We start from the raw sequence: 7606 nt of genomic DNA, 5'->3' as shown, positions 1-7606 counted from the left end.
TGTTGGTGGTGTTTGAACAATGTTCTCAACCCTTTAGAATCCCTTCCAGACGTTGAAATCTTTCAATGTAGCGAAGTACAAACGCAGCAATGGCCCCAAGGGGGCGCTGGGCGGGGTTTGTGGTGAGGCGCTCATCCTCTGCTGCTCAGCTGTGCCGTTGGCCCCCTACTGGCAAGGTCGGGAGCCCCGCCCTTGCGACTGGAAGCGCCCCACCTGAGAGCAATGGAAATCCTTACAGCCTACTGGGTGGTGAATGGCTGGCATTCACCCAACGCAGCCAAAAATGGCCTGGCAAAGGCTTTAGCGACCGTGTCTCTCTCTGTGGCCTTGGCCTCTGTGGCAGTCAGGCCCAGCAGCTGCCCTAACATCTCAGCCGGCTAGAGCCCATTTTCCTCACATGGGTTTCCTCCAAACTTCATGTCCGTTTCAAACGGCCCTGCTGAGACGCCCCACAAGAAGGCCAGGACATCGTCTTACCCTGGCTCTAAAGTGGGGCAAAGCCAGGTCCCCAACGGGAAAGTGAGCTGGCTGGTTGAGTGGCCAGAATACAAGGCTGTCGAGTACGCTTCTGGCTCAGTCTTGGCCGGACCCAGGTGGGCAGACACTCTTTTGGGTGGAAGAAACTTCTCTTTTAAATTTAATGAAAAGGATGGGCATGTTGAGAGAAGGAGCCAGAAATGGTTGGTATGAGGTTGAAAATGGTAGACCTAGAAATCCTGCAGTTCAGCCAGGGCTGGTTGGCTGAGGGCTTTTGGGGCGTTGGGGCCCCAATCATGCTGCAGATCCCATCTTAACTGGGTGGAAAAAGGATAGCAAGGGAAGTACAGTTACCCACCCTGTTTCTGGGAGAAACATCCTGCAATTTGTAGCCATCAAAAGGAAGGACTGTGGGGCATGGGCCATCCCAGGGGGGGATGGTGGATCCGGGAGAGGAGATTAGTACCACAATGAAGAGAGAATTTGGTGAGGGAGCCATGAACTCCTTACAGAAATCCAGAGCAGAAACACAGGAGTCGAAGAAACAATTGCACAAACTATTCAGCCAGGAACACTTTGTGGTCTATAAAGGCTATGTGGATGATCCCTGGAACACGATAACACGTGGATGGGGACAGAGGCTGTGAACTACCGTGATGAAACAGGGGAGGAAATGGATCATCCTCTTCTGGAAGCTGGCGACGATGCCAAGAAAGGGGGATGGGTGGACAATAATGATAAACTCAAGCTTTATGCCAGCCACTCCCAATTTATTCAACTTGTGGCCGAGAAACGAGGAGCCCACTGGAGCGAAGACGTGTACCCCGACTGCCATGGGTAATGGCGTGGAGTCTTATGCAAGCCAAAGGCCTTCAGATGAACACAGGTAGATAAGAAGCAAACAACTCAGGACTCCCATTGAACAGGACGGGAGGATTACTTCTTTTGGTGATTATTTCCCAAACTCTTCACAGGCTGGAAGCTTTGTATCAGGGAATAATATTAGACTCATATGGGGAAATGGAATCACAAACTTTCTGGCTTTCTAATTGGAAGAAGAATACAGTGACCTCTTCTATACGTTGTACACATGGCTTTAACCAAATTATACAACTAATGCTCTTTGAAGAATTATGGGTAAAGCAAAGATAAATTCTTACCCACCATAGCCTCTACTTTTCATACAGCTTGCATTTGTCAGTTCTTTCTTTCTCCTGATGTGTTAGACTGTGGTTTAATCTAATGTATAATCTGATTTTTGGGTTAACATTTGTTTTTCAAATTTAGCTATATGTGATCTTGTATTCACTGCTTTCAAGTACAGAAGCTCTTTGGTTATTCTTGTTTTAGAACCTTCAGTTTTATGGGAAAAGTTCCATCTCTATTTTAGTCCATAAGGATCAAGTACTTATGAACCAGGAAAAAAAAAATGCAGTGACAAAATGAGCTTAATATCCATCCCTCTCCCTGGTTATCACAACTGTTCTGTCTGAACAGAATGGGCTAAGCTCAAGACATTTGTTCCCTCTCATCTCAGAGGATGAGACCCTCATCTCAGAAGACCCTGCAAATGCCAATTCCTGGCATGAAGAAGTCTCTATCAAGGAGATGTATGTAATCACAGCCTAATAAAAATATAATTCACATCTACCTTTTCTCCATTAAAAAAAAACCCCAGTGTATAAATGAGAAAGTGTTTATAGTCAGTTTGAAAACAGAGATGCCCCCTGACAATCAACAATGAGGGGATCTCAGTAGCAACAAATAGGCCAGAAATACATTTCTTCCCTCTCATCATCTAAAACAAGCAAGTTAACTTTATTCGTATGTAACACAATTATGGAGAATTAACTCAAACCACTGTAATGAACCTTTTATGGCTAAAGGGGAAAACTATTTGTAGTTTTGTAGGCATTGATAATCTCATAAGAAAACACTTCCATAACAATATCTAACGCTTATATTCCACTTACTGTGTGCACACTCTCTTTCAAGTGCCTTATTATAGTGACTTATTTATTCCTAAGGATCCCCCTAAGAGGAGGAGGGTACTCTTACCTCACAGGCTGGGCTCTCTAGGAAGCAGACTCTGTGAGGGTGATGAGAATTGCAAAATGTTTCTCAGAGAAGGGTCTTGGGATCCACTCTTGGGGAAGGGAGGAGAAGGAAGCAGGATTGGGCAGGGTGAGATGTTGAGGTTGAAGCCCAGTGAAGCCTTCAGTCAACCCCACATGGAGCTCTGGAGCTGGGAAGGCTCTTCCAGCTGCCCTGAATTGGGGTGAAGGTTCAGGCCTTTATACTCTTTTTTGCTCAGTCATTGGATGTGGGCTGCACGTGGAAGGGGGTGTGACCTTAGGAGAGACCGTTTTCCTCAGCCATGGCAATGCCCAAAGAGGGCTAATAGGTGAATGCCATCTTCTGGTAACACTCCAGCAGCTGAGAAGGGGAATCTGGGGAAGGGAAGGGGCAGGCACTACAGGGTCTACTGTATATCATCCCCCTATTTTACAGATGATATAACTAAGGCACAGGGAAGTTACAGAACTTGCAAGCTATACCACCAGTGAGTGGCGGAGTGGCAGGTTTTTGGGCTCAACAGTCTACGCCCTTGGCCGCAATACCATAGTCCCTCCAATAGTTACCCTCCTATAGTCCCCAGGTGCCCTGTGCACTGTTCCTTTAAGAAAAGAAAAGAAAAAGAAATCACTATGATATCTCTAACTACGTGCACATTTGGTCAGAGTTTCCTTTCCTAAACCTGAAGGACATGCGCACGGTTTCATTTATTTTCCTCATGAAAGATGCCGTATTTACACGGGTGATGACAATTGTAAAATGGTTCACCCATGGATGCCCACCATTGTTCACACTCAGGAACAAATTTAATACATCACTTTTCTTTGTGACTTCTATAACTGCTTGTTTTAAGGATGGAGCCATCTGTCCTATATATTAGTCTCAGCTCAGTAACTTTTCCAGGTGAGATACGCTCCCTGTCTTTATTTTGAATCATTGGGGCACCTGGTTGGTCTAACATAGTTTGAGTGTTCCTAAACTTCATTATTTTTCCAAAACGTAAGTTCCTGAAAAATATAAATACACTCTCACACACACACACACACACACACACCCTGAAATAACGAAGGTCTAATGTCTCTAATGTATCCAGAACAGAATTCTTGATTTTTTTTCCCCAAGAATACTGTTCCTCCATCACTCTTCCAAGGTAATTGGCACCAGAATCCCTCCAAGTTGCACAAGAAAACAAGGAATCCTAGATTCCTTGCCTTCTCTCACCTCCCACATTCAATTCATCTGCAAAATTTAGTCAGCTCCACCTTCAACACAATCTATCTGGAATCATTCACTGCTTTCCACTTTCAGTGACCACCCTAATCAAGCCACCAACCTCCTTCTCTAGACTGTTGAAGTTGCCTCCAACAGGCTTCCCTCTTTCCATTCTTGTCTACCTGTTGGTCATTTTCCACAAAAAATGAAACACCATTTTTAAGAATGTCAGTCACATGTCCAACCCCTCTTAAAACCTTCCAGTGGTTTCATTTTTTACATAAAACACAAACTCTTTACCCGGGCCTACCTACCATGGATGATGTCTATGCTCTAGTCTAACCTGGTCACGTTCTACCCTGGCTAGTCTAGCCTTTCTCTTCCTGGCATTCTTCATATTTGCTTCTGCCCCAGGGCCTTTGCTTTGCTTTTCCATGTCTAGAATACCCCTTCCATATCTTCACAAAGTTGGTTTTTTGGGTCAGTCAGATCTCATTCAAATAACACTTCCAGAAAAGAGTTTTCCTGGCTACCTAATCTAAAGTAGCTCACCCAATCCGTTTCTACTTTTAGCCTGTTTTATTTTCTACATAGTATTTAGCACCAGCTGAAATTATCCTGTATATTTCTATTTACAAGAGAGTCTGGTGATTTTTCTGTCTTGTTGATTACCATACCACCAATATCTAGAATAGTACCTGGCATGTCAACACATTATTTGCTGCTGTTAACAGTTTTTTATATACTCTTCCCTCTTTAAAAAAAAAAAAAAAATATATATATATGTATATATATATATATATAAATAAATGTGATCACATTACCCTTGGCCTAACTTTCTTATTTAAAAAGACTTTTATCTTGAAATAATTTTAGACTTAGAAAAAAGTTACAAAAATAGTACACAGAGTTTCCATATAATCCTTCACCCAGCTTCTACAAATGTTGAGAACTTATTTATATAGAACAATTATTGAAACCTAAAATTAACATTGATTTACTACTTTTTACTATTAACTAATCTACGGATCTTATTAAAAATTTACTAATTGTTCCACTAATGTCCTTTTTCTGTTCTAGAATCCAAGGATTCCACATTTCATTTAATTGTCATGTATCCTTTATTTCCTCCAATCTTGTAAAGTAGTTCAATTTTTTTTTTGTTGTTGTTGTTTCGTCTTTCATGACCTTAACACTTCTAGGTACCGGCCAGTTTGTTGTTGTTGTTGTTTTAACCAGAATGTTCCACAATTTAGATTACTCTGACATTTTCTCATGCATAGATTGAGGTTATGCATTTTTTTTATTATGAATGTCATATCTGTGACGTTGTTTGGCTAAACTTTTATGCTGAAAAAATTAAGGTAAAGTTCTCATTTTTAAAATGTCACTGTGGAATTTCCAACCACCTTGTACTACTTTTGACCAGCATTTTTATATTTTTATGTATGTTTTTGTGCACACACACACACAATTGAATATATGTATTCTAATCCTTCCACCCCTCCTCTGTAGAAGGTGACTAGGAAGCTCTGAATTTCATTCATTATCCTATCACCTTCCTTCAAGTTCATGGGATGACACTTGAATGCTGTGTTATCTCACTGTATCAGTTACCTATTTCTACCAAAAAAAAAAAAAAAAATTCCTGCAAACAACCTCAAAACACAGTGGCTTAAAACAAAAATATCGAGTTTGTAAGTTTGAAGGTTGACCACTAGGGTTGGGCTTGACTGGGTGGTTTTTCTGGTCATGACTGGGCTCATGTCTGGGAGTTGGCTGGCTTTTGGCTAATCTAGGATGACCTTGGGATGATTAAAGAGAATCTGCTCTGCACCACATGTCTCTCTTCTCCTATCTAAGCATGTTCTCGTGGCAATGGCAGTGAAGCAAATGTCAAATGGAAACATGCAAGTGTTCTTGAGTCCCAGGCTCAGCACTGGCAAAAAGTCATTTCCCTGCATTCTATGAGAAATAGCAATTCATAAGGTGAACCCAGATTTGATGGGTGGGGAAATGACTCTTTCATTTCCCCACCCATCACAGGAAAGTCACATGGCAAAGGGCATGGACACAGAGAGGTGTGAAGTATTCAGGCTGTTTGAGCACTCAAGAAACCAACATCTACTGTGACTTTTTTCCTAACAGTTTCATTGAGATAGAATTCACATACCATACAGCTCACCCGTTTAAAATGTACAATTCAATGGTTTTAACTATATTCACAAGGTTGTGCAACCACCACCAGGATCAGTTTTAGAACATTTTCATCACCCCGTAAAGAAACCCCATGATCACAGAACTCTATTACAATTTCTTTTTTTGGAGCCAAAGACTGTCTCTTAATCATTTTTACATCCCTAGTGTCTAGCACGGGGTTTGATCCACAGTAGATGCTCAATATATGTCTGCCAAAAAGAATCGAAGAGCTATGAGGTTTTGCCTGCTAAACCCCGCAGTTTGCCTGTAAATATTACTCAGCCTTCTAGCGTCAGCCAAAAGTATTTGTTTGTTTTGGTGCAACTTTCTGCAACTTTCTCCACCTGGCAAGGGTTGGGCAATTGTTCCCTTTGATGAATCATTTCCAGTTACTGCTGCTGAGCGTTCTTTTCTTTTCATAAAGGTCTTTATCAAATAGGATGACAAACTGTTGAAAGTTAAATTATGGGTAATTATGAAGTAATTGGGTGGCGTGGTTTGGTTCATCACTTTCTTAAAATTTGGTACATACTGCCCCTGGGCACCTCCCTTGTCCCTTCCGTTTGGTAATAACAGTAATGGGTACATTTGCTCTGTGCCAGGCACTTTGCATGCATTATCATTTATGCTTTCTTATCAGGGCCAAATGAAACATTTTCAGACAGCTTTATATTAAGCCCAGACATCTATCTGTGCCACTTCAAACTAGCAGCTTTTTGAGAGCAGAGGCTGTGCTTTCTTTCTTTTTCAGCATCTCCTATGGCTGCATGTGTATTGAATAAGATCTTGAGTAAAATATAAAAGCTAAAAACCATCTTCTCCTTTCTTATTAAAAAATTTAGAGTGAAGGAAGGAGTCAAACACAATAAATCCGTCTGATTCAGCTTTGATGCATTTCATAATGCTAAAGTTCACATGTGGCAGTATACTTTCTAGGTGAGAAAATTTTTGCCTTTTGGGAGTTCTCGAAAGGTTTTGATAGTATACACTTTAAAAGTGGAAGATTGTCAAGATTGTCAAGATTGTCAAGACTTTCACATATGTTATGTGAATGTGAAAATCGCATTTCAGTGTGGTAAGTTTTGTTCTTGGATTTGTCACTGACTAGCTGTAGGAACTTGGGCAAGTTGCTTCACCTATCCAAGTTTCCTTGTAGCTTATAATTCTATAAGTGTTAAATTGACAGATATTTGCAAAACTTTTATATGTATGTTATTGGAAAGAGTATATAGACTTACACATTTATAAATATTATATACTTATAAAAAGCAAAATTTTCAAAACAGGAATAGGAATTTATATATGGGAGAAATCTGAATCCTGTTACGGCTATATTTTCTTTTAAGAAAATAGTTTAAGAAAATTGGTGTATTACTTATCTATTTCTATTTAGCAATATTACCTCAAATATACTTAAAATGACACATTTATTATGTGTCAGGATCAGGAATCTGAGCTCAGCTTAGCTGCCTTAGGGTATCAAAAAGCCACAGTCAAGGTGTTGACTGGGGCTGCTGTCTTATCTGAGGCTCGACTGGGGAAGGATCTGATTCCAAACTCATGTAGTTATTGGCAGCATTTAATTCATTTCAGGTTGTTGGACTAAGGGCCTCAGTTTCTTGCTGGCTCTTAATCAGAGACT

At 40.8% G+C, this 7606-nt stretch overlaps 1 pseudogene; it reads left to right on the top strand.

Moving 5' to 3' along the window:
* Positions 1 to 300: 300 nt before the first annotated feature.
* LOC132506931 (ADP-ribose pyrophosphatase, mitochondrial-like) lies at positions 301 to 1318 on the top strand (annotated as a pseudogene).
* The last annotated feature ends 6288 nt before the right edge of the window (positions 1319 to 7606 follow it).

This window comes from Lagenorhynchus albirostris, chromosome 16 (genome assembly GCF_949774975.1).
Source record: "Lagenorhynchus albirostris chromosome 16, mLagAlb1.1, whole genome shotgun sequence".
In the NCBI taxonomy this organism is placed as follows: domain Eukaryota; kingdom Metazoa; phylum Chordata; class Mammalia; order Artiodactyla; family Delphinidae; genus Lagenorhynchus; species Lagenorhynchus albirostris.
Note: the sequence above shows the minus strand (reverse complement) of the source record. Positions and strands in the feature narration are given on the sequence as shown.